The sequence below is a fragment of the Hemitrygon akajei genome, chromosome 3 (assembly GCF_048418815.1).
Source record: "Hemitrygon akajei chromosome 3, sHemAka1.3, whole genome shotgun sequence".
In the NCBI taxonomy this organism is placed as follows: domain Eukaryota; kingdom Metazoa; phylum Chordata; class Chondrichthyes; order Myliobatiformes; family Dasyatidae; genus Hemitrygon; species Hemitrygon akajei.
In genome coordinates this window covers 77,978,988-78,006,434 of record NC_133126.1, presented here as the reverse complement: position 1 = coordinate 78,006,434, position 27,447 = coordinate 77,978,988, and the positions used below count along the sequence as shown (strand labels likewise).

General features: G+C 39.9%; 1 protein-coding gene and 1 long non-coding RNA gene across 7 annotated transcripts in view; one reads left to right on the top strand and one right to left on the bottom strand.

Annotated features, from left to right (window-relative positions):
- LOC140725132 (alpha-(1,6)-fucosyltransferase) overlaps positions 1–27,447 on the top strand; it is an 839,166-nt gene that overhangs the window by 406,220 nt on the left and 405,499 nt on the right. The gene's annotated exons all lie outside the window — the stretch shown is intronic.
- On the bottom strand, positions 10,669–11,798 carry LOC140723415 (uncharacterized). Its single transcript, XR_012097892.1, has 2 exons — positions 11,654–11,798; positions 10,669–11,537 (listed from the first exon to the last, which is right to left on the bottom strand). It is a non-coding gene; the product is annotated as an uncharacterized lncRNA (long non-coding RNA).

The following is a 27,447-nucleotide window of genomic DNA, read 5'->3' as shown; positions in this document are numbered from 1 at the left end:
GTCATCTCATTTGAATGCTGAAGTCCTTGACGTTAGAATGGAGTGGATTCCCTAGTTCATCCATGGTTTTCAGTTTGGGAAAATCAAGATTGTCCTTTTTCGTCCTCTCAACACACTTGCTGATTCAACTCTTTTATGGTAGTGACATACTCATCTAAGCTGTCAGCTGAGACTTTGAACATGGGCCAGTCTACTAGCTTAAAACAATTGTGCACAACCTCATCTGTTTCCTCTAGCCAGCGTTATATGACTTTCTGTCTCAGATTTTGCCATTTTGACTTCTGTTTGTCTTCAGGGAGGAGCACAGCCTTGTGGTCTGATTTCCCAAAGTGTGGGTGGGAGTTGAGGGGAAGGGGGTTGGATTTTGTAGGCAACTTTGATGGTTGCATAGCAATGGTAATGGTTGTTTGGGCCCCTGGTGGGATAAAAGAAGAGCTGATAGTATAAAGGACTTTGGCTGTATCTCAATTTCCTTTCACATCTTTTTGCAGTTATCTCAGACAGTGTTAACATTTCATTCAGTATTTATTCTATCATGTCAGAGCCCTTCTTTATGCATTTTCTTCACTAAACAAATTTGGGAGAATGCTTTATTGGAAAGAATCAACTGAGTGGAAACAACTGCTGGGAATTGTGGAGCAGGCTTGATGGGTTGACTGGCCTAATTCTGTCCTATGTCTTACGGTCTTATTTTCAAAGTTACCAAATACTTGTGTATTTCATTGGTATAAAATTAAGATAACTGTGATTTTAAATTGTCTTGGAATGGTGGCACTACTTATTGTAGTAATTTGGATATGAACAAGTTCATTGCTCAGCTGCTGTGGTCTAATTTCTCCTCATGTCACTGTCCATGTGTTAATCTTAAAATGAGCCTTTTTCTGCTCACCAATGTTTGTATCCAAAGAGTGCTCATAATGTGCCTGTGAAAGTGACTCTGTCCTCAGGGCAGCCAACTTCACAGGAGGAAAAATCAAAAACAAGTTAACAAGAAGATGCATTTTGCAGGAGCTACAATTGTTATTTCCATACCTCATTCTCAGTGAAGAGTTTCTCTGTCCTTAACTGTTGATAGAATCTAACAACCGGAGAGGAAGGTGGAGACTGAGCGAGGAAGGGCAGGAGTGACACAGCAGTTCACCCTGTCCTCCACTATATCTGCATTCAACATTGTTAGATGAACCTATTGTTACTGGAGTCCATTCCTGTCAGTCGCCTTATGTACAGACATTCCTGTGCCTGTATCACTTAATAGACATACAATCAATCTATGTGTATAAGCTATTTTATGTACTTATATTTGTTGTGTTCAAATTTCAAAGTATATTTTATTATCAAAGTACATATTTAGTATGTCACTGTATACAACCCTGAGATTTGTTTTCTGTGGGCATACTCAACAAATCTATAGAATAGTATCCATAACAGAATCGCTGAAAGACCACTCAGTGAGGTCGTTCAACCAGAGTTCAGAAGACAACAAACTGTGCAAGTGCAAATATAAATAAATAGCAATAAATATCGGGAACATGAAATAGTGAGTTCATTGTTTGTGGGCATATTTCAATGATGGTGTAAGTGAATTTGAGTAAAGTTATCTATCCCCTTTTACTCAAGAGTCCTGATGGTTGAGGCGTAGTAACTCTTCCTGAAACTGGTGGTGTAAGCCCTGAGGCCTTTGTACCTTCTTTCTGATGGCAAGGGCAGGAGGAGATTATGGCGTGGGTGGGGGAGATCCCTGATGATGGATGCTGATTTCCTATAACAGCGTTTCATGTAGATATGATCAGTGGTTGGGAGCTATTTATCTGTGAAGTACTGGGCTGAATCCACTACTTTTTGTAGGATTTTCTGTTCAAGGGCATTGGTATTTCCATATCAGGCTGTGAGCTGATTGTGGTCTTTAGGAAGGGTAAGATGAGGGAACACATACCAATCCTCATAGAGGGATCAGAAGTGGAGAGAGTAAGCAATTTCAAGTTCTTGGATGTCAAGATCTCTGAGGATTTAACCTGGCCCCAACATATCGATGCAGCTATAAAGAAGACAAGACAGTGACTATATTTCATTCCGAGTTTTAAGAGATTTGGTTTGTCAACCAGAATACTCGAGAACTTCTGCAGATGTACCGTGGAGAGTATTCTGACAGGCTGCATCACAGTCTGGTATGCAAGGGGGAGGGGAGGTGGCTACTACACAGGACCAAAAGAAGCTACAGAAAGTTGTAATATTAGTCAGCTTCATCTTGGGTACTAGCCTCTGTAGTACCCAAGACACCTTCAAGGAGTGGTGCCTCAGGAAGGCGATGCCCATTATTAAGGAACCCATCACCCAGGACAACACCCTCTTCTCATTGTTACCGCTAGAAAGGACATACAGAAGCCTGAAGGTGCACACTCAGCGATTCAGGAACAGCTCCTTCCCCTCTGCCAAACGATTTCTGAATGGACATTGAACCCATGGACACTGCCTCACTTATTTATAATATATGTTATTTCTGTATTTGCACTTTTTAATCTTTTCAATATACATTTATACTTACTGTAATTGATTTACTTATTTAGTTCTCTTTCTATGTTATCATGGAATGCATTGTAGTGCTGCTGTTAAGTAAACAAATTTCACTACACCTGCCAGCGATAATAAACCTGATTCTGATTCTGATGCAGCCAGTCAATATACTCACCACTACACACGTATAGAAGTTTGTCAAAGTTTTGGATATCATGCCGAATCTCCACAAACTCCTAAGGAAGTAGAGGCACTGCAGTGTTTTCTTCGTAATTTCACTTACTTGCTGGGCCAGGACAAGTCCTCTGAAATAGTGACACTCAGGAATTTAATGTTACTCATACTCTCCGCCTCCGATTCTCCTATCAAGACTGGCTCATGGACCTCCGGTTGCCCTTCCCTGAAGTCTGTAATCGGTTCTTTGGTCTTGCTGACATTGAATGAGAGGTTTTTGTTACAACGCCACTCAGCCAGGTTTTCAATCTCCTTCCTATATGCTGATTCATCATTACCTTTGATTTGGCCTAGGGCAGTGGTGTCATCAGCAAACCTGAACTTGGCCTCACAGTTGGAGCTGTGCTTTGCCTCACAGTCATAAGTTTCAAATGAGTAGAGCAGTGGGCTAAGCATGCAGACTTATGGTGCACCTGGTCTAGTGCAGATCAGAATCAGAATCAGGTTTATTATCACTGGCATGAGTTCTGAAATTTCTTAACTTAGCAGCAGCAATTCAATGCAATACAAATATAGAAGAAGAAAACAATCAATCAATCAATAAATAAATAAATAAATAAATAAATAAATAAATAACTAACTAACTAACTAACTAACTAACTAACTAACTAACTAACTAACTAACTAACTAACTAACTAACTAACTAACACGATACATATATTAAATAGATTAAAAATCATGCAAAAAACCAGAAATAATATATAGAAAAAAGTGAGGTAATGTTCATGGGTTCACGGGTTCGAAGTTCATTTAAGAATTGGATGGCAGAGGGGAAGAAGCTGTTCTTGAATCGCTGAGTGTGTGCCTTCAGGCTTCTGTACCTCCTACCTGATGGTAACAGTGAGAAAAGGGCATGGCCTGGGTGCTGGAGGTCCTTAATAATGGACGCTGCCTTTCTGAGACGTCGCCCCTTGAAGATGTCATGGCTAGTACCCAAGATGGAGCCGACTAAATTTACAGCCCTCTGCAGCTTCTTTTGGTCCTGGGCAGTAGCGCCCCCCCCCCATACCAGACAGTGATACAGCCTGTCAAAATACTCCCCATGGTACATCTTTAGAAGTCTTTGAGTGTATTTGTTGGCATATCAAATCTTTTCAAACTCCTAATGAAGTATAGTCGCTGCCTTGCCTCCTTTATAACTACATCGATATGTTAGGACCAGGTTAGGTTCTCAGAGATCTTGACACCTAAGAACTTGAAACTGCTCACTCTCTGCACTTCTGATCCCCCTATGAAATTGGTGTGTGTTCCTTCATCTTACTCTTCCTGAAGTCCACAATCAGCTCTTTTGTCTTACTGACACTGAGTGCAAGGTTATTTCTGTGAGACCACTCCACTAGTTGGCATATCTCACTCATGTACGCCCTCTTGTCTTCATCTGAGATCCTACCAACGATGGTTGTATCATCAAGAAATTTCGAGATGGTATTTGAGCTATGCCTAGCCACACATGTCATGGGTGTAGAGAGAGTAGAGCAGTGGGCTGAGCACACATCCCTGAGGTGCACCAGTGTTGATCATTAGCAAGGAGGAGATATTATCACACAGATTGTGGTCTTCCGGTTAAGAAGTCAAGCATCCAACTGTAGAGAGAGATACGGAGGATCAGGTTCTGTAACTTCTCAGTCAGGATGAATTCTCATGGAGAGAATGCAGTTGCCAATCTGCATTGACTAGGTCTGCAAATGAGGAAATCCAAGATCCAATTGTACTAGGAGGTATTGAGGCCAGGGTCTTGAAGGTTATTGATTAGTTTTGAAGGGCTAATGGCAATGAATACTGAGCTGTAGTTGACAAAGAGCATCCTGATGAATGCATCTTTATGTTCTTTGCCTTATTGTGTTTGTTTCAGTGCTGTGTTGGATCCAGAGTATACTGGCAGTGGCATTAAACATTCTTGAATCTTGAACTCTTAAAAAAAAACATTTGTTTTGCAGAAAAAGACATGAAATTATGGCATAGCATGAAAACTGATGCCATTCGCTAATGCCATAATTTCCTCAAAGTTGTGAACTGAAACACAGTCTTGTAATGTATAATGAATGTACACTCTAGAAATAGTCGTAGAGCACATTAAATTACATCTGTCATTTTTCAGCCCATTTTTCCAGCTGATCAGGTTCTGCTGCAAGCTTTGAGAGCCTTCCTCACTGTTTGCTACACCCCCATAAATGTCAACCATAAATTTGCTGATGTAGTTTACCACATTATCATCAGATCATTGATATCAATAACAAAATAACAGTGGACTCAGCAGCAATCCCTGCAGCTCACCGCTAGTCAGAGGTCTCCAGTCAGAAAGGCACCCATCTACTACCACTCTCTGGCTTCTCTCACAATGCCAATGTTGAATCCACTTTACTACCCCATCTTGAATGCCCTCTGGACTTTGTCAACCTTCTAGCCCAATCTCCCATGTGGGAATTTGTCAAAGGCCTTGCTAAATTCCATGTGGACAACATCTACAGCCTCCTCAAGCAAGAAAAAAAATCTTCAGATACTGGAAATCCATGCAACCCACATGGAGGAACTCAGCAGGCCAGGCAGCATCTATGGAAAAGAGTACAGTTGATGTTTTGGGCTGAGACCCTTCAGCAGGACTGACCTTCACCAACTTTCTTGGTAACCTCTTTGAAAAACTACCAGGCATGAAGCCATGTTGACTATCCCTTAAATGATTCAAGTTTCCAGGAAATTCACTTTGATTACATTCACATGCTGCAATCAGTTTGTCCTTAAATCTTGACTTAATGTGAACATCACCACAGGGATTTGTCAGTTACTTGGATAAAAGATCCGTGTGCACGCATTACATTCACTGCACTCTTATTACTGTGGTGAAGCAATTGTCAAAAGGGAGGATGAAAGTCAGGCATTTCATGCGAAGTATTTCTAATTTGAGTCTGAAACTGATGCCTGTGGTACATCGCACCATTCTGCATCATTCCTTGATCAAATAACAATTAAATTCTTGAGTTGATGCTCTGTTTTCTCAGCTGCAATTAGACTTTGTGACCTTGAAGGTTCCATCCATCAAATGGAAGAACAACTAAACAGTTGTAACTAACTAAAGTATTTTATGTGTTTGCTTAATTGATACCCATGCTAGCTAATTGCAAAGAGGTTATCCTGGGTCAAAAACTAGCAAGTTAAATTATACCTGAAAGAACATAGATTCATCTGGGTCATCTGATTCACCATCCATCAAATGGGAGAATAATGTGTTCTTTATAATTTAGAGCATCGTTCAACATGACAGTGAAATATTCTGAAATAGAAGAATTGGTGCATGGGGTAGGGTTTCAGACTCTTGGATTAATAGAACCTCTTCTGGGACAAAGGCGAGCTGTACAAGAGGGATAAATTGCATCCCGATTCTGGCCCAAAGGTTCACTAGTGCTACTTGGCTGGGTGGAGGGGATGAATTAGGGTGGGGTTAGAGAGGCGTTGGTGTTTAAGTTAATTTAGCAGGGGAATAGGAACAGGAGTACAGGTCAGAAAGTGGAGCGATCAGGAGGAAGATAGTTGATAGATAGCATTATTGGTAAAGCTGATGAAATCAGATCATGTAGCAGTATTTGGAGCTATGCTCTTGCAGCCAAAACAGAGATTTGTTTGAGAGAAGGACAGGAATGGGTGCTTAATGTTCCAGGATTTTGATGCTTCAGAAAAGATAGAGGTGGAGGGAAGAAGTTGGGTGAGGGGTGAATTGTTGCATTACTAATAAGGTATCACAGCTGCACTCAGAGGAGGACATAATGAAGGGCTCATCCTTGGAGGCTGTGATGGGATTATACTGCAGACTCTCCAGTAGCCACTGGGGCATTGATGAATATATAATGGCAGATTAGTGGTTGTTGGCATGAGTGTCTTCAATTTCCCTAATATAAATTTAGTGCAAAAGGTTTAAATATGACAGGATTTGTTAGATGGATCCAGGAAGATTTTGTAAATCACTATGTAGATAGTCCAACAAGACGAACGAAGAGTCATACTGAACCTGGAGTTGGGGAAAAAGCCTGGCCAGGTAACTAATTTTTCAGTGTGAGAACAGAGATTACAACTCCTTAAATTTAATGATTGCTATAGATAATGAAAAGTATGGATGTTGCAGAAGAGTATTAAGGTAGAGCAGGGACAGTTACAAGAATACTAGGCAGGAACCAGGGAGAGTTAACTGGAAACATTTGGTTTTGGGCATGTCCACATCTGATGTGGAGATGTTTAAAGACTATTTGCACAAAGTAGTTGACTGATATGTTGCAGTAAGAAGAAAGGACAAGGATGTCAAGGTAAGTGAACCATGGATCTCAACAAAAGTAGTGAATTTAATGAATACTTTGCATCAATATTTAAGAAAAAGGATGGAGTATTAGAGCATGCTAATTTACCTGGGAGTTTTGAGATATAATGTGGAATCACCAACATTAAGCTGGCCAAGTACCTAGGATCTGATGGAATATACACAGACTGTTTAGAGAGGCAAGAGATGAGATTGCTAGGACCTTGACCAATATCTTCATGCCCTCTCTAACCACAGCCAAGGTCCCAGAATACTGGTGAGAGCTGATTATAGTTCCATTATTCAAGAAGGGAAACAGAGCTAATCTTGAAATCTATAGACTGGTTAGTATCGTGTTAGTAGTAGGGAAGTTATGGGAGAGGATTCCTAGGGATAGGATTTATGTGCATTTTGAAAACCATGGCTAATTAGAAACAGTCAGCCTGGCTTTTGTAACAAGTCAAGTCTTACTCACTTGAATGAGTTTTTTGAGATGCTGAAGTTGCCTGATGAAGATGGAGCTGTGGATGTTGTCTTTGTGGATTTTAGCAATGTGTTTGACAAGGTCCCTTATGAGAGGCCCATCCAGAAGATTAAGATGCATGCTCTATGCACATTATTAGATACAGGAGTGGAATTTGGTATGGCCCTCTGCTGCTGTAGCTCATCTGCCTCAAGGTTCAAAATGTTGTATATTCAGAGATGCTATTCTGCATACCAGTGTTGTAATATGTAGTTATTTGAGTCACTTCCTGTCAGCTTTCTCCTCTGACCTCTCTCATTTATAAGGCATCTTTGTCCACAGAACTGTTGCTTTCTGGATATATTTTGTTTCTTCACTGTTCTCTGTAAACTCGAGAGGCTGTCATGCATGAAAATCCCAGGAGATCAGCAGTTTCTGAGATACCCAAACCTCTTCATCTGGCACCAATGATCATTCCAGGGTCAAAGTCACTGAATCACATTTCTTCTCCAATTGTGATGTTTAGTTTGAGCAACAACTGAACCTCTTGATCATGTCTGCATGCTTTTATGCATTGAATTGCTGTCACATGATTGGCAGATTAGATATTTACATTGATGAGCAGGTGTATCTAATAAAGTAGCCACAGAGTGTGTTCTGAATTCACCGTTTGGATTCAGAATTGGCCTACATATAGAAATAAATGAGACATATTCTGACTGGAAGTCTGTAATTAGTGGTGTTCCACAGAGATCCAGATTGTAACCTCTGCTCTTTATGAAATGACCCGCATAAAAACATAGATGAGTAGCTTAGTAAGTTTGCAGATGATATAACAATTTGTGGTGTTGTGTAGCATAGAAAATTGCCAAAGTTTATGAATGGGGTGTGATCACTTGTACATATGGGCAGAGAAATGGCAAGCGGAATTTAAATCAGCCAATTGTGAAGTGTTACTCTTTGAGAAATCAAATGTTAGGAATCGGTACACTATTAATGCTAAGTCCCAAGGCAGTGTTGACGAACAGAGGGACCTTGGGGTCAAACATCCCTGGAAGTGGCTACACAGGTTGATAGGGTGGTTTATAAAGCATTGGCATGCTTGCTGTTGTTAGTTGAGGAAATGAGTTCCAGAGTCAGATAGTTACATTGCAGTTTGATAAAATACTTGTTAAGCTGCATCTGGGATATTGCACTTAGTTCCAGTTTGTCAATGCTTTTGTAAGGGTACAGAAAAAGCTTATCAAGATGCTGCCTGGATCAGAGGGCACATGCTATGAGGAGTGGTTGGACAAACTAGGTTTGTTTTCTTTGGAATAGTGGAGGCTGATTGGAAGATCTGATAGATGTTTATAAGGTTATGAGAGGCAGATATACAGTAGTAAACCAGAATGTTTTTCCCAGGGTCGATGTGTCTAATACCAATGTGCATGAATTGAAGTTGAGATTGGGTAATGTCAAAGAAGATGCACAGGGCAATGAGTGGTGGGTGTTTGGAAAGCACTACCTGGGGTGATGGTGGAGCAAATTTGATCGAGGGATTCAAGAAACTCTCAGATAGGCACAGGAATGTGTAGAAAATAGAAGAAAAAATTCAAAGTAAGTTTATTATCAAAGTACATATATGTCACCATATACAGCCCTGAGATTCACTTTCTTGTGTGCATACTCAATAAATCCATAATAGAATAATAATCATAATAGAATCAATGAAAGACCATTTGTCTTTTGTTCAACCACTGTGCAAAACAAAACAAAATGTGCAAATGCAAGAAAGGGAAATACTGTAATAATAATAAATAAATCAGTAAAATATATCAAGAGGATGAGATGAAAAGTCCTTGAAAGTGAGACCATACGTTGTGGGAAAGTTTCCATGCAAGTGAAAGTGAGTGAAGTTATCCCCTTTGGATCAAGAGCCTGATGGTTGAGGAGTAATTACTGTTCCTGAACCTGGTGGTTTGAATCCCAAGGCTCCTGCACCTTCTTCCTGATGGCAGCAGCTGTAGGCAGAAGGAACTAGTTGGTTGTTTGATTGCTAATTTGATTCTGCATGATATTGCAGAACAAAGAGTCTGTAATTGCACTATATCAGAATAGTTCAGTATCACTGGCATATGTTGTGGAATTTGTTTTGTGGCAGCAGTACAATGCAATACATATTTTTTTAAAACTGCAAATTACAATAAGAAAATAAATATATTTAAAACAAAATTAAATAAGTAGTTGCTGTACACACTAGTGACTCATGAACGCACTGCCAGATTCAGTTCACACCACCAAGTTCGTCGATGATACTACAGTTCGTTGGCCTTATCACCAGCAATGATGAATTGGCATACAGAGAGGAAGTACAGGGGCTTGACAAATGGTGCAGAACAACAACCTGAGTCTCAAAATGGGCAAGACAAAAAGAGATGATTGTGGACTTCAGAGAGGCACAGGGTGACCACTCCATTGCTCATCAGTGACTCTGCTGTGGAGAGAGAGTTTCTAGTTGCACACACAATGAACAATCCAACTTGGACCCAGAACACCTCAGCACTAGTCGAGAAGACACAGCAGCGTTTGCACTTTCTGAGGAGCTGCATAAGGCTCCCCGCTCCCATTCTAAAAACTTTCTACAGGAGCACGATCAAGAGTGTCCTGTCTGGCTGCAGGATTGTGCGGTACTGGACTGCAAGACCTTACAGAGGATGTTGAAAACTGATGAGAGGATCATTGGTGTCTCCCTACCCCCTGTCTGAGACATTTACTGGAAGTGTTGCAGACATAGGGCCCAAAGCATTGTTGAGGACCTCTACAACCGTCCACAGTCCCTTTGACACACTACCATCAGGAAGGAGGTGCAGGAGCATCAGCATTAGGACTGTCAGAATGGGTAACATCTTCATCCCTCAGGCTGTGAGACTAATGAATACCCTGCCATCACCGAGGTCTCAACACAAGGACAGCGAGCTGTTTATTGCTTACCTGTGCAGCACTTTATACATGCATTTTAAACTATATTTCATTAACATTTTTGTAGTATAATTTTCTGGTTTATGTGGTGTGTGTGATATATGTTGTGTGGGTGCACCATGGTCCAGAGGAACATGGTTTTGATTAGTTGCATGTCTGTACTGTCAGATGACTTTAATTTGAACTTAGTGCAAAAAGAGCAAAAAAATAGTGAGGTATTGTACAAGGGTTTATTATCCTTTCAGAAATCTGATGGCAGAAGGGAAGAAGCTGTTGTTAATATGTTGAGTGTGTGTTTTTAGGCTCCTGTACCTCCTTCTTGATAGTAGCAATGAGAAGAGCATATCGTGGATCATGGGGTTTCTTAATGATATATGCAACCTTTTAAAGATGTCCTTAATGCTGGAGATGTTAGTGCCAATGATGGAGCTGGCAGAGTTTACAACTTCCTGCACCTTTTTCAGATCCTGTACAGTGGGTCCTCCATACGATGATGCAACCAGTTAGAGTCCTCTCCCTGGTATATCTGTAGAGATTTCCTGGAATCTTTGGTGCCATACCAAATCTCCTCAAACTCAAAATAAAATATAGCTGCTGCCATGCCTTTTTTTATAAATGCATCATTATGTTGGGCCCAGGATAATCTTCAGAGAACTTGAAACTGCTCACCCTTTCCACTGCCGAGGACTGGTGTGTTTCCTCAACTTTCCCTCCCGCAGTCAATTCTTTGATCTTACTGACATTGAGTGCAAAGTTGTTTTTGCTTCACCACTCAACCAGCTGATCTACCTCAGTCTTGCACATCTCCTCGTCACCATCTGAAATACTGCCAACAATAGTTGTGTGATTGGCATATTTATAAATGGCATTTGAGCCATGCCTTGCCATATAGTCATGGGTGTAGAGAGAGTATAAAGCAGTTCATTCTTGAAATGTGCTGGTGTTGATTGTTAGCGAGGTTGTGATGTTATTTCAGATCTGCACTGATGAGGAAGTCAAGGATCCACTTGCAGAGAGAAGCACAGAGGTTCAGGTTTTGAAGCTCGTTGATTAGTACTGAGGGTATGATGCAGTTGAACACTGAGCTGTAATCAATAAACAGCACTGTTGTAAGTACTTTTATAAGCACTGTACTGTTCTAAGTGCATAAATAAAGGGTTATGCTTGGTGTTACAAATGTCACATTACAAAAATAACATACCGTTTGGAGAGGAAGCGAAGTTAAGCATTTTATCACAATCTCCACTCCACTTGCCTTGACTTCCAGAGCAATTTTTTACGCAGATCACCACCATCTGGACCCCTGAATCCCTCCAACTGATGACAACGTTGGTGTCATATGCAAAATGCACCTGCTGTGAAATAATCAACTTTGTAAGTTCCTAACAGTTCTTATTTGATCATAGAACAGCTGGCTGTATGGATTCTTGTTTCCTCAGAAGCAAATTTGTAAAGAGCCAGTACTCATAAGTCCATTCTTTGTCTCGCTCAGATCTGTGACCTGTAATATACAATACTGTTCTACTGTAGAATACAATACTACACATATAGTATATATAGCTAGGGTGCCTAAGATTTTTTCCACAATACTCTATGTTGGTTAAAATAGGAAGATGATTGCTAATTGAAATAAGACTACTTAGTTTTGTATTAGCTCAGTAGTATTAAGTGTTAGTTGGTAACTGTAAAGACAAAGTGTGCAAATATCTAAGGCACCCTAGCTCTAAGCATGTACCTAAAACTTTTGCACAGTACTGAAGATGCAGTCCCACCTGTGCCTCCACTGCATTGACCAGGGAAGTCTAGACGATCTTTATGTTCACCTTTGTAAACTTGGATCATTCCAGGCTGCTGTTACTGATCTATCCCCATATCTCAGTTTACTGCTCATTGTGGCCTTGAGCAGATTATGCAGATTCCATCCTCCAAAAGAAGATTTCATCTGCTTTCCCTTCAGTCCCCAGGAGCAGGAAGAGCCAGGATGTCCAACACTTATCATCTTGACTTCACAGATAAGTGAATACAGTCCAGAAGTTGTTGAAATATTTAATTGAAAATTTACCAAACACCACGAAAAAGTATGATACTAATACTATATTTGTAATGTGACAGATATTAAGAGAAATTACCAAAAAAATTTATGAGAATACTGCAAACTGTTATATTCTAATAGGACCTTTGTATTTAATATCTTGGCAGCTTTAACCCTCCAGAACACCTACTTTCTCTACTGGTGGTCAATTGTGTTGAGTTTCTTTGCAATCAACCCTTTAATTCCAAATATTAATTACTTTTAAATTCTAAATGATTTAAGCCAGAAGGCACTAAGGCAACTACTCAAGATGTTCTCCTCATAGTTCCTTGCATGTTGTCTCTCTGATTCCTCTTTATGAACAACCCAAAAATCACACATGTAATATTTTCGTTACCTTAGACGTCCTTTGGATTTTACATATCCGTCCTGCTTGTCAGATACAGGACTGATTGATGTGCAGTGCGAGCACCATAAATATGCTTTGATGAATAAATATTTGAGGTTATTCACTGTCCAAAACACTTAATAAGTTTTTCTTTTGATGGTTACATTTGTAAATACGTTGAGGACAGACCCAGCCAATCAGAACCATCTTGTCTATGTGATCATTGTTTTTAGTTTTTCCACAAAGCAGGTGATTGGAATTTTAGCTTGTGTTTACGTAAAACAAATCCTTCAAGATTTCCCAACCAGCTTATAACCTGTTTGAAAAGTTCAGCACTGAAATGTGGCTTCCTACAGCTTCTGCAGTTAGAAATGTCCATGAATGTTAGCTCAAAATTACGGATCAATTTAGGTCTGAATTACCATGAATTAATTACACTTCCTTGCTGAAGGCATAACTACAACTATTTGCATTTGCGTATCTTGTAGATAATTATAGAATGTTCTCCTGTATTTATTTTAATAGATTCCTTCCAGGCAACTACCTGGCAATAATGATTGGCTTTAGCCCTAGAGATCTTTGTGGCCCCTTCACACAAAGGACATGCCTCCATTGGGTATTAGTTTTCACCAGCATGTGTAGGTTTTTCTAGCCTCCAAGGTGTTCAATTTCACCTTCCTTCCCATTCATTCAGTAGCTGGAATAAGAGCTTTGTTTTGTGGAGTTTTCTTTTTTTTTGAGATCTAATTTCAGAAATTGCACTTGTGTGTTGGAATGGAACTGGGTGTGCGGAATGCCACACTGAAATTGACAGTGTGTATTTGAAGGTGGAAAGGTATCAACAGATTCAATTGCAATTTGCACAAGTGGCCAAAGAGTGGTCCATAAGTCTGCTCTAACATAACTCGAAGGGAGTAATGCAGTTTCTATTCTGAAGCTGATGTAATTTGCTAACCTGAAATTGATTTCATTAGTTTGCAAATAATGATAATTATCTGGAATCCTTCAGACATTCTTGAGCAGTGACATGTGCAGTATCTGCCCAGATTAAAATTTGAACATCATTGCTGTTTCCCAAGATGGAAATTGTCCATGGGTAATGTGACTGGCCGAATATATGTATCTAAGTTAACTCTTGTGATACTGTATCTCCTATTTTTATAAATAGATGGTAGCAATGCTTGCTAGAACCAATGGCATTTAAATGGTAAGTAAGAGCTTATCCTGCACCAATGGCCAGAAATTCAAATATACCCAGTGCAGTTCTTTTTGCCAGAGTTTTCTACAATCAAAGAAAAGTGCATCATGCATTTTCATTTCACTGCACAAAAAGCATGTTCAACAAATAGGTGCAAACACAAGGAAATCTGCAGATGCTGGAAATTCAAACAACACACACAAAAATGCTGGTGGAACACAGCAGGCCAGGCAGCATCTATATCTCCTTATAGATGCTGCCTGGCCTGCTGTGTTCCACCAGCATTTTGTGTGTGTCAACAAATAGGTGCTTTCTTTTACAATAGCCTTAATCTTCGGTCCTTAGAGCAGTACTTCAGATGCTTTCTTTTAGCGAGTACAGAAGCTACTCACTGATTTAACATTAATTGAAAAGCAAAAGTCGGTAAGTGCTGGGAATCTGAAAACGAGAACCCTTACTCAGCTTTCTCTCCCACTTACAGCTATCAACGAAATCTGATGAAGGGTTATTAAGCTGAAAGGTTAACTGTTCCTTTCTGCATAAATGTTGTCTGATCTGCTCAGCATTGCCAACATTTTCTGTTTTTGTCACTGAGTGGGTGGTTGTCATTCTCTCCTTTAGAATTCTCTCAAAAGTCTGAAAAGTTTGGAACCAGCACAAAAGTTTGGTTTGAAAATCAGCCTCAAAATATAACAATACTGCATTACTCGTAGGGAGCTGGAATATAACAGTTTCTATTTCATAAGAATGTAAGAAATGGAAGCAGGAGAGGTCAGAAGGCCCCTGAAGCATGTTCTACCATTTAGTAAGGTTACATCAAGCTCACTTTTCTGGCCAGCCTACATATCCTATGATTCCCTTGTGTCTAATGGTCTATTGCCATAGGCTTTGAATATACTCTGTGAATGAGCATGCACTGATTTCTGCATGGAAAAATTCAAACATTCACCAACCCGCTGGCAAAGCTTTGTCTCTTCATCTCTGCCCTATATGGTCAAATCCATAAACTATGGCTTTATCCTTCAAATATGTCCCCAAGATCCAAACTAGCTGGAGCGAACAGCCTGTCAACATCTGCCCTGTCAGAACCTTGCATGTTTCAATGCGATTATTTCCCGTTCCTCTAAACTCAAGAGAGTGTAGATCATTCTGATTATGTTCTGCTGTACTCTCTCTCAGGAATAAGTCTAGTGAATTTGTGTCGCACTGTCTCCAAGGTAAGTATATCCTGAGATGTAAGAACCAAAACAGCTCACCAAAGTCCTCTTCAAGTGCAGTGCTCTTGTATTCTATTATCAATGAACAAAAACCAACATACTCTTTAGCTTAATAATTGCTTGCTCCATGTTAGTTTATTTATGCTTCTCATGTGCAAGGAAGGATGCCGTGACCCTTTTAACTGCAACTTCTCACTATTTTGAAAATAGTCAATTTTATTGTTTTAATCTAAAGCAATTAACATTATATTTCTGCACATTGCACTTAATCTGGCACTTCTGGCTGGATTACTTGAAATTGCTGAAATCTCTCTGCAGACTCTCTGAATCCTGGTAACATTTTACCTTGTATTATCAGAAAACTTAAATACTCTCCCCGTGATTATAAACTCAACTCCTTGAGCCATTATTTTGTGCACCAGACTTTCACTTGTTCTCAAACTTCTTTCTCAACATGCCATTTCTCATCTATATACTGGCCATCTCAACTCAGTCTTGATGCAGGTTTTTTTTTTGCCTAAAATGTTGATAGTTCCTCCTTCCACCCACCATCCCACTCCTCACAGATACTGCTCAGCTCATGAAGTTCCTGAGTCAATTGTTTCTTGTTCCAGTTTCCTTCATTTGGCAATTATTCAGTAGTCACTTTTAAAATAAACAATAAATCCACGTGGTTTTTCCTCATACATCTGGTTTACACACACTCACGCATGCACTTGCACTTGTGCACGCACACGTGCTCACACTCACAGTCACAGCACTAAATCCATCGATCTAATGTTTCCTTTCATTTCATGTTGTGATGTTGCAAGTGCACTGTGGCCATATGATTAACAGTAGCATCGAGCGTAATACTGACAGATGAGGTTCTCATAATTCATTTTAATCTCTCTATATATCATTTGCTTTCTTTTTTGCATGGTGATATAACAGTAGCTACTTTTCAGTCTACTGGAACCATTCAACAGCCTGGAATGTTTTGGAAGATCATTGCCAAATAGTCTGTTGCCTTTGTGGCCACCTTATTTCTAATCCCATAATGTCACCAATCTAGTCCAAGACAATTGTCAACATTTTGTCTCATTAACATTTCCAGTTACAAATATTAAATATTTCACATTTTTAACTGTCTTCAGAGCCCAGGTCCCCCATAATTTTTGCTTTGCTTATGGTCACTTATTGTCAAGTCAAGTTTATTATCATTTAATTATATACATGTATATAATGTATATAGAAATGAGAGCATGGTTCTCTGAACCAGGGTGTAAAGCTGAGTAGTCCACAGAACCACATTACACACGATAACTTATGAAGGTAAGGATAAAATCTACAGATGAATAACAAACTAAAGTCCATAAATGAATTATTGTAATGGATGGAACAGATTAACCAATGACACTTTGAATATAATGTGATAGAGAGTTCAGAAGCCTAATGGTTTTGGGAAAGAAATAGTTTTGCATCCTGACTGTTGGTGTTTTTATGCATTGTTCCCTGTAGTCTGTAGTTCCCTGCCTGATGGTAGAAAGTCAAAAAGGATGCTGGATAGATGGTTGAGATCCTTAATAATACAAAGATGCTAAATATTTCGCATCACACATTCACTTTAACCAATGTAATCTGGTCTTCTCTGCATCAAGGAAGCTATATTTATCTTTTGTTGTCATTTTGTCTTTTTACAACTATACAGAAACTCTGTTTTTTGTTACTTTTGACTTGTTATTGTAATTTTTCTTCTCCCTTGATACTTTGCTCATCCTATGCAAGTTCTGAAGCTCTCTTGATCCTCCGTTTTATTGCCATGGCAACCATGATGCAAAATTTTTAAAAGTCTATTTTCTTTATATAGTTACAGATGGAAAAACTCATGGGTTTTATAGATTGTTTTCAACCCGGTTGAAATTATTTTTAAAAATTCTTGTAAGTGTTTATCTTCTGTCATGCTTTTTAATCTGTCTTTCATGATCACTTTATTCAATGTAGCTATAGGTAGGCAGATTTATACAGGTTTAAGAACTTAGCTTGCGACTTCTATATCTCACCTTTAACCTTAGTCTGAAATTTTATATTGTTTGATAATACTTCCCTAATCAGTCTCTAATAATAGGATTACTAATTAAGCCCTGTTTTGTTGTCTAACACAAGATCTAAACATGAATATTGCTTATTGGTCACGTTTCTCCAAATGCATTCAATTGTACTTTGCTACATTTAATGTAAGATGACTTTCTAGAGCAGTTTATAGTCTAGTGCACTAGGGAAAAGAAATACTGGGTCTGGAGTTGTACAGTGAATCAGATTTGAATTTGGAGCTTCAGGTAAATGAAATCTGAAGAGATAGTAACTGTTTACACTCAGCGGCTTCTTTTTTAGGTCCAGAAGTAGAACACAGTGTGATCTTCTGATGCTATAACCCATCCTCTTCAAAACTGGATGAGGTGTGCGTTCAGAAATGCTCTTCTGCACACCACTATTGTAAAGCGTGGTTATTTGAGTTATTGTCACCTTCCTGTCAACTTGAGCCACTTTGACTGTTCTCCTCTGACCTCTCTCATTAACAAGGTACTTTCGCCCACAGAACTGCCACTCACTAGATTTTCTTTGTTTTCTGCACCATACTCTGTAAACTCTAGGGACGGTTATGTGTGAAAATCTCAGGGGATCAGCAGTTTCTGAGATACTCAAAACATCGCATACTGCTGTAATTTTCCCTCTCATGCAATGTACGGTAGCAATACATTGCTCGAGAGGGACAAACTACAGAAGCATGAGAAAGGAGCTGGTCTAAGTTGATTGGAAAGAATGACAGTCGAGCAGTAATACAGAACTTTCTGTGAGTAAATGGAAGATGCAGGATCATTTCATTTCAAAGAAGAAGAATTCTAAAGGAATAATGAGGCAACTGTCAGCTGAAAGATGTCAAAGACTAAAAGCACAAGTTTGCAAAAAGTAGCAGCAAGCTAGACAATTGGGGAAACTTTTTAACTTGGACTTTTGAGTCAGTAATAATGCAGGCAATTGCAACACACACAAAATGCTGGAGTAACTCAGCAGGTCAGGCAGCAACCATGGAAAAAAGTACAGTTGACATTTCAGACCAAAACCCTTCGGCAGGACCAGAGAATAAAATGCTGAGGAGTAGATTCAAAAGGTGGAGGGAGGGGAGAGAGAAGCACGCAAGTGATAGGTGAAACCTGGAGAGGAAGGGATGAAGTAATGAGCTGGGAAGTTGATTGGTGAGAGAGACAGAAGGCCATCGAAGAAAGAAAAAGGAGGGAGCAACACCAGAGAGAGACGATGTGTGGACAAGGAGATCTGGTGAGGGAGGGAAAAGGGGATGGGAAATGGTGAGGGAAGGGGGGATGGGGGGCATTACTGGAGATCTGAGAACTCGATGTTCATGCCATTGGGTTGGAGACTACCCAAATGAAATATAAGGTGTTATTCCTCCAGTCTAAGTGTGGCTTCATCATGACAGCGGAGGAGGCTATGGGTGGACATATTGGAATGGGAATGGGAAGTGGAATTAAAATGGGTGGCCACTGGGAGATTGCGCTTGTTTTGGTGGACAGAATGTAGATGCTCAGCGAAGTGTTCTCCCAATCTATGTCAGGTCTTACTGACATACAGGAGGCCACACCGGTAGAATTGAACACAGTAAATGACCCCAACAGACTTACAAGTGTAGTGTTGTCTCACCTGGAAGGGCTGTTTAGGGCCCTGAATGGTAGTGAGGGAACAGGTGTAGGGGCAGGTGTAGCCCTTGTTCCATTTGCAAGCATAAGTGCCAGGAGGGAAATCAGTGGGGAGGGACGAATGGACAAAGGAGTTGAGTAGGGCATGATCCCTGCAGAGAGCAAAAAGTGGTAGGGAGTGAAAGCTGTGTTCGTAGGATTTCGTTGAAGGTGGCAAAAGTTTTGAAGGATTATGTACTGGATGCAGAGGCTGGTGAGGTGGTAGGTGAGGACAAAAGGAACCCTATCCCTAGCAGGGTGGCAGGAAGATGGGGTAAGATCAGACATGCATGAAATGGAAGAGATGTGGTTCAGGGCAGCATTGATGGTGGAGGAAGGGAAGCCCTTTTCTTTGCAAAAGGAGGACATCTCCTTTGTTCAAGCATGAAAAACCTTATCTTGACAGCAGATGTGGTGGAGATGGAGGAATTGGGAGAAGGGAATCATGTTTTTACAAGCTGCAGGGTGGACGAGGTATAGTCTGGGGTTTGAGAGTCCGTGGGTTTGTAATAGACCTCGGTGGATAAGCTGTCTCCGGAGATAAGAGACACTGAGATCGAGAAAGGGGAGGGAGGTGTCAGAAATGGATTAGGTGAATATGAGGGAAGAGTGGAAGTTGGAGGCAAAGTGAATGAAGTCGATGAGCTCCACATGGGTGCAGGAAGCAGCACGAATGTAGTCATCGATGTAGTGTAGGAAAACTGTGGGATGGTCACCGGTGTAGGCTTAGAACATAGACTGTTCCATGTAGCTGACAAACAGGCAAGCATAGCTGGGACCCATGTGAGTGCCTATGGCGACACCTTAAGTTTGCGGTCAGTGGGAGGGGCCAAAGGAGAAACTATTTAGAGTGAGGACAAATTCTGCTAGGCGGAGGAGAGCGGTGATGGAGGGGAACTGGTTAGGTCTAGTGTCCAGAGAGAAAACAGAGAGCTTTGAGACATTCCTGGTGGAGGATGGAGATGTATAAGGACTGGACATCCATAGTGTAAATAAGATGATGAGGGCCAGTGTACTTGAAATCCTTGAAAAGATCAAAAGTGTGTGAAGTATCATGGATGTAGGTAGGAAGGGACTAAACTAGGGGGGATAAAATAGAATTGAGGTACGCTAATATGAGTTCAATGAGGCAAGAACAAGCTGAAACAATGGTCTACCTGGACAAGCAGGTTTATGGACCTTGGGTAGGAGGTAGAAACTGGAGGTGCAGGGTGCAGGAACTGGTGGCAGTGGATGGGAAATCCCCAGAGTCATTAAGGTTGGTGATGGTGTGGGAGACAATGGCCTGGTGTTCCATAGTGGGGTACTTTACATGGGGCAAGTAAGAGGAGGTGGCGCTAGGCCTCAGCAAGATAGTCAGTACGCCAGACTACTACAGCACCTCCTTTATCTGTGGGTTTGATGGTGAGGTTGGGATTGGTATGGAGCACTAATGAATGTTAGCTTTCGTTTCAAGAGGATTAGAATGTAAAAGCAAGGATGGTATGCAGAGTCTTTATAAATCATTGGTCAGACCAAATTTGGAAAAAATGAGAGCAGTTTTGGACTCCATATACAAGGAAGGATGTGATTGTATTAAGGATTAAGGTATGAGGAGCATTTGATGCCTCTGGGCCACTATCAAGTTCGGGAACAGTTATTCCCCTCAACCATCAGGCTCTTGAACTAGGGGGGATAACTTAACTCTGCTTCACTGCCCATTACAGAACTGTTCCCACACCTGTGGACTCACTTTCAAGGACTCTTCATCTCATGTTCTTGACATTTATTGCTTATTTATTTATTATTTTTCTTTTATATTTACACAGTTTGTTGTCTTTTGCACACTGATTGTCCACCCTGATGGGTGCAGACTTTCATGATTCTATTATGGTTATTGGGTTTATTGAGTATACTCACAAGAAAATGAACCTTTAGGGTTGTATATGGTGACATAAACTGTATGTATTTTGATAATAAATTTAATTTGAATTTTGAACTTTGTTCTTGCTGGAATTTAGAAGGTTGAGGGGGTATATCATTGTATCCTACCAAGTACTGGAAATTCTGAATAGAATGGATGTGGAGAGGATGCTTCCAGTAGTGAAAGAGTCTAAGACCAGAGGGCACAACCTTTGAATAAAAGGGCATCCCATTAGAACAGAGATAAGGAGGAATTTCTTTAGCCAGAGGATGATAAGTCTGTGGAATTCTTGATCTCTTTGTCTCCATCTCTATAGACAAACTGTCAACCACATCTTTTACAAAACTACCGATTCTCACGATTATCTTGGCTATATACTTGTCCCATCCTGTCTGCTGCAAAAATACTATTCCCCTTTTTATCATTTCCTTCACCTTTGCTGCATCTGTTCCCAGGATGCAGCTTTTCTTTCCAGGGATATTCTTCTTCAAAGAGTAGGATTTCCCTTCCTCCATCATTGATGCTCCCTGACCTGCAACTCCTCCATTTCCTGAACATCCGTGCTCACCCCATCTACCCCACCATAATAGTGACAGTGTTCCTCATTTCCTTACCTACCACCCTTTGAGCCATGGCATCCAACGCATTATCCCCTTCAATATCTACTGTCTCCAAAGGGATCCTCGTACCAAACCTACCTTTGACACAATCTCTCTCCGCTCTCTGCAGGGATCACTCTCTCCGTGATTCCTTTGTTTATTCATGTCTCCCAGCACTTATCCCTGAAAGCAGCCAAAGTAATACACCTACACCATTCATTCTCTCCCTCACGTCCATTCAGGGCTGCAAACAGTACTTGCAGGTGAGGCAACATATCACCTGTGAATCTACTGGGGTCATCTATTGTGTCCGGTGTTCCCAATGTGATCCTTTCCTATTTCATTGACCCAAAAGCTCAGCTGTCTGTTCATTAATAGATGCCGCCTGACCTGCTGAGTTCCTCCAGCATTTTGTGTGTGTTGCTCTAAAATTCATTGCCCTGGTTGACCGCAGAGGCCAAGTCACTAGACCAGAGGGCACAACCTTCGTATATTTAAAGCAGAGTTTAACAGGTTCTTGATTAGTAAGGCGGTCCACATTAATGGGGAGAAGGTAGGGCAATAGGTTTGCAGGAAAAATGATCAAATAATGGAGCAGCCAGTAGGCTGAATGGCCTAATGCTACTCCTATGTCTAATTGTCATTTAGATTGTTCCTTACAAATGAAGTTAATTATTGCACTATCTTTGAAACATGTATTTTCTTATGAAGATTCTGTCCAATATAGGATTTTTTATGGAGCTTATAAATTGTAATGACCGTGTTCTTTGATTTGTTATCTCTTATCCCCAACCATATGCCATTGCCAAAAGTACTCCTCAATACATCTGCATATTTGTCTGTTAACATGCTAATATTCCCCTTTTTCTCTTTTGTGTCTCTTTTTTAATGTTGGAAAATCAGGAATAATTAATTTCTAACACCAAATAATCTTTCTATGAGTCTGGTCAGAAAAAAGATCATTTATGTATTTTCATCAATAGTTGTTCTATTGTAATTAATGCTTTGGCAATTCAGAAAACTCTCCCTTCATTGATGCACTGTTCTAAACATATTTTCCTACCTGTCTGACTTAGTTTATCAAGAGCCCATATTGAAATTTCCTCCTATAGCCTTGATTTTGGTCTTTAAATTTATAATTTTTCTTAACAGTAAATATTCACTTTAGCAGTTCATCCAATCTTAATTAGTTTTCAGTCTGAATTTAAATTAAGTAACAGAAAGTACTAAGAAGACTCAATTTACGACAATCTTAAATCAAGGCTTTTTGAAGCTAAGTACTCTGCAGATAATTAAGATTTCTGCCATGAATTATTATAAATCACAGTCACATCCACAGAGTTTAAGTTGACTTGTGTACTTACAATTATCCTCTCTGTACTTGTAAGTGAAAGGAAGTTTTGGCCTTGAAGTACTTCTGTGATTGTTAATGTTTGTTAACTGTTGGCTGACTTTGTTTTGTTGTATTTTTTAACCTTTTTCCACTGCTTGCACTAATCTGTACGTAGGTCCTAAGCACTTGATGAATGAATGCCTTGATGCCTGTATAAATTCTGTTCACTCTACTAGCTGTATGCATTGTATCAATACTTCTAGTGAACTATGTTCAACTCATCTGTCTGGCTGCAGACATTTTGTTGTATGTGTGCATTGTTGGTTCATGAGTATAATCATTTGCAGCACTCGACGAGCATGAGGATTGTTTGGTTTGTTTTAACAGACACAGGGACTGTTGGATTGGTCACACAGGTCATGTTTTTTGTTAGATGTTGATGAGTTTATTTTCTTGGCCCTCCTACAGTGGCTGCCACCTCTGTGAAGCAAGACTGGTCTGTTAAACTTTTACCAAATAAAATCATGTGAACAGTGATGCAGTTTAGGAGATTTCAGCCTACACTATATGTGGGCGTTCATCATATTTTGATTCTCATCTGACCTAGATAATGCCCTGATCACATAGAGTCTGTTTGATTAATTTCCCATGTTGCTTGGAATTATTGTTAGTCAGAACATCCAAGAGCTGTATTCCCTACATCTTTTGATGGTTCCTAAAGTATTTCTTGGAGTTCCCAAGTGTTAAGGATATGGTTTATCGTACAGTATTTCTTGGAGTTCCCAAGTGTTAAGGATATGGTTTATCGTACAGTATTTCTTGGAGTTCCCACATGTTGAGAATATGTTTTATCGTACAGTATTTTTTAGAGCTCCCAAGTGTTAAAGATATGCTTTGCATGGCAGTTTTGGGTTGAATGAAGTTGTCAGAACATAGTGAACATCAATATGTCATTTATCAACCAATGGCACAAAACAAACCTAGTGAGAAAGTGCTGACTATTTTCCCAGTGAATATCTCCCAAATGGGCAGTCTCAAGTCAGCCAATTCCTCTTAAGCAATAGTCCTCTACTGAGCTTTCCCCAACTTGCCCACATTTGTCACTCCTGTATAGTTCAATCCACATTGTGGACTGCATGTCCTCTGAGGGTTACTGTTTGGCTGGCCACCATTCAGTCAGTTCCTTGTGTGGAGCCCAACTCACTGAAAGGACCTGGCACTAATCCTCAAGACAATATATTTATCATTAAATACATTTATTTGCACTACTTGAATTCCAAATGCCCCAAGCTGTAACAGGTCGGGTTAACTGTTATGTTACCGTGGCAACCTGCCCAACAGTGCCGTGGCATCGTGTCAAACTTTAAGCTTCATAACAGAGTTGGTACCAGTGCCTGCATTGTTGCTTTTTTAAAAAAAATAGAAACTCTACATGTGGAACTGTCCAGAAACAAGTTTGTATTTTCTTCTGATATTAAAATGCATGAATGGAACAACATTGTGTCTGAGTTGAATGCTGTGAAGGATAGAAATTTTGCCTGGTGTTGCATACTCAAGATCTTGATGAAAGTTTACTTTTTAACCTCAATTTAGTGCAATGTGTTAACCACTTAACCTTTTCTCATAACAGTTTTAATTTTGTACAATGGTTGTCACTTCCTCAAGAATAGTATCCTAGGTGTATGCCTATATGGTGATATACCTAAATAAAGTTCAGAGTTCAAAAGATCAAAGTAAATTTATTATCAAAGTAAATATGTGTCATCATATGCAGCCCTGATATTCATTTTCTTATGGGCATACTCAATAAATCCATAATAGAATTATAACCATAATAGAATCAATGAAGAAAAGGAGGACCATCAGTGTGCAAAAGACAACAAACTGCAAATAAAAAAATAATTAATAAATAAATGAATAAATAAACAATAAATATTTGAGAACATGAGATGCAGAGTCCTTGAAATTGTTTCCATAGGTTGTGGGACCACGTCAATGATGACTTTGTGTGAAGTTATCCACTTTGGTTCAAGAGCCAGATGGTTGAGGAGTAATAAGAAGCTATTCCTTTTTGTGGTGGCAGTTATGTTGACAGGAATAATGCCTGGCTCTGGATGCTTTACTTGAAGGCTTTGATATAGTTTCTATATCAATAGGAGTCCACTTGCAACTGCGAGGAGTGGTGAAACACAGAGATTCTATGGCGTGTATGGAAAGATAAAGAAATGTACGTTGGTGCGAGATTGTTGTTTGTTTAACTGTTCAGTACAGTGATCGTAAAATATTTCTATTACTTGAGCAACCAGTCTCACTAAAATGTATAATAGCACAAAATATTTCACAGTGCAAGGCTCTTGTCAACTGTCTGTGCTCCACAAGAGCCTCCTCCTGCTCTGATTCATCTAACCCCCATTAACTTATCCTTTATTCCTTTCTCCATAGTGCTTTTATCCAGCATCCACTTAAATGCAGCAATGCTTTTAAATTTATCTATTCCTTGTAATAACAGGTTCCACGTTCTGTAATCCTAGTTGGTTTGTAAGTGACAATCTATTAATGGTACATGTCTCTGGTCTTGCCTGCATATAGAAACTACTGTATCTTAATATTTTGTTTTTCAAGCCCTTTTATCATCTTCCAGTCTCCTTTATTCTTCACTTCTCTAGAGAATCAAAGCCACTGTCCATTCAGTTTTTAATGATGCCCTAACTTAAACATGACAACATTTTGCCCTTTTCCAGTGCTTCAAACTTTTTCCATGGTATTGTGGCATAACTGTTCATGTACACAAAATATAAACTGAGCAGCGGTATTCACAATTAATATGAATCATGCTTTCTAATCCCATCCCATAGAAAATTAAATTAAATAATATGTGTGACTTCTGAAGCTTTAATAACATGTACTCTATGCCCAGAAGCCAACTTCCACTCTATCCACTTTTGGGCATTTTGTTGTCTTCCAAATAAAGCCATCAGCTGTTACTTATACATACTTCACTTAGTTTCTACTTGTTCTCTTATTCTATACATTTTTAAAAATGTGTGCTTGTATTTTCTCCACAGTCATTTAAACCCACTACATGTCACCATCCCTGCCACTACAACTGAGGTCACCTACAACTTTTGAAAGTGTACTTACTGGAGTTTGGAAGAATGAGGGTGGATTTCATTGAAACCCATCGAATATTGAGAGACCTAGATAGAGTGGATGTGGAGAGGATGTATTCTGTAGTGGGTGAATCTAGGACCAGAGGGCCACCATGTGAATTGCCATTCCCTGAAAGATCAAGTTTAATTGTCATTCAACCATATACCTGAATGCAATCAAATGAAAGTGTTCCTCTGGTGCCAAGGTGCGAAACACAGTACCAAAAGCCACAAACAGTAAATATAGCTATGATAGTAGAAAAAAAATACAGTTGCAAAAAAAAAGTATAGCCCAAGTCCCTGAGAGTCATGGCTTATAGATTGTTGGTGCAATGAATATTGCCTTGGAGCCACGTTTCTTCAAGAGCAAGCACTCAGCAGTCCTCATCACGCACTAGTGCCGCTGCAGACGAATGTAGTCCAGCTCGTCTTCCACCGAGGGAGCACGGGAAGGCAGCACCAATGGGAGGGGCCAGCCCGCAATCTAGCATGGACTCCAACTCTCTTCCACACTGCCTCCAGGGTCTCCTGGCCTGGGCAGCTGCAACAGGCGACCACACCATATGAGGGCCTGGTCCATGTAACAACCAAAGCCACACAGCTCCAAAGCCAATGAACTAGTGAACCGGACTTGCAGTATTTTTGGGTCTTGCGATCACAAAAAAGAACTTTCAAGACAATCATTTGCTCCACTTATTGGACTGTACACTGCCTCTGACACCTTCCTCTTTGGGTGGCTTTAGCAGGCAACAACATAGTATGTAAAAAGGGCAATGTTACAATAGTCATGGGGGATTTCAATATAAAAGTAGATTGGGAAAATCAGATTGGTGCTGGATCCCAAGAATGGGAATTTATAGAATGTCTGTGAGATGGCTTTTTAGAGCAGCTTGAGTGTTGAAGCCTAAGGAGGCAATGATCATAACATAATAGGATTTACCCTGCAGCTTGAGAGGGAGAAGATACAGTCAGATGTATCAGTATTACAGTGGAATAAAGGGAACTACAGTTCATGTTGATTTTACTCTCTCATGCAGATATAGAAGATTTCCTACTTGAAAATTTGCAGGGAGACTCTCCCCTTGAAACCAGTGCTTGTCTTTGAGAAATTTGATTATCTCATTGCTGCTTGTGGACTTTACAGTGTTCATGTTGACTTCTATCAGATATATTGGAATTGTGAAAGATGTCACATTTATGCAAAATTCTTTTTATGTTCAGATGTAAATGAAATTGCTCTCTCGAGTTGTGGTATTGACATTTTTACTGTTCATTTCAGTGAATTTGTCACAGAAATCGAAGCTCATTCCAGTACTGCATTGAAGTATTAACCAGAAGTCCAGAGAGGTCCTAATCATGCTCTTGATAGAGAGTTCCTCCCATAGTTCTGCATAATATTAATCTTTCAGGCAATGCCCAAGAGAGATTATCTAATTACTATT